Consider the following 694-nt stretch of genomic DNA (forward strand, 5'->3'; position numbering starts at 1 on the left):
CCCTCTGACTGCCTCGCTCATAGAATCATAGCATCCCTACAGTGCAGAAAGAGGCCATCGAGTCTGCACCGACAACACTCCCACCCAGGGCCCACCCCCACAACCCCATGTATTTACCCTGATAGTCCCCCTGACACAAAGGGGACAATTTATCATGGCCAATCCACTGAACCCGCACATCTTTGGACTGTGGGAGGAATAGTGCAAGCTGAAATAGCTCAGTTGGGAGAGCGTTAGACTGAAAATCTAAATGTCCCTGGTTCAATCCTGGGTTTCAGCAGGACCCCCTTGCTGGCTTCCTGTGCTGTCTGCTAATTGGCACTGCTTTTTTTTCTATGTTTCTCTGATGGAGGGTTATAGGTAGGCCTAGAAGGTAGGGATATGTTCGGCACAACTTGTGGGGCCGAAGGGCCTGTTTTGTGCTGTAGTTTTTCTATGTTTCCTTCTATGTTTCTATGAAACCGGAGCACGCAGAGGAACACCACACAGACAGAGGAGAAAGTGCAAACTCCACACCTGACAGTCACCCGAGGCCGGAATTGAACCCCGGGTCCCTGGCACTGTGGGGCAACAGTGCTAACCACTGTGCCACCATTAAACATGGAACATAGAACATAGAACAGTACAGCACAGAACAGGCCCTTCGGCCCACGATGTTGTGCCGAGCTTTATCTGAAACCAAGATCAAGCTATC

The 694-nt window shown here is 50.7% G+C and overlaps 1 non-coding gene across 1 annotated transcript; it reads left to right on the forward strand.

The window, feature by feature from the left end:
- The first annotated feature begins 207 nt into the window (after positions 1-207).
- Positions 208-280, forward strand: trnaf-gaa (transfer RNA phenylalanine (anticodon GAA)). Its single transcript has one exon. It is a non-coding gene; the product is annotated as a tRNA-Phe (tRNA).
- Positions 281-694: the final 414 nt, after the last annotated feature.

The sequence above is a fragment of the Mustelus asterias genome, chromosome 3 (assembly GCF_964213995.1).
Source record: "Mustelus asterias chromosome 3, sMusAst1.hap1.1, whole genome shotgun sequence".
NCBI lineage: Eukaryota > Metazoa > Chordata > Chondrichthyes > Carcharhiniformes > Triakidae > Mustelus > Mustelus asterias.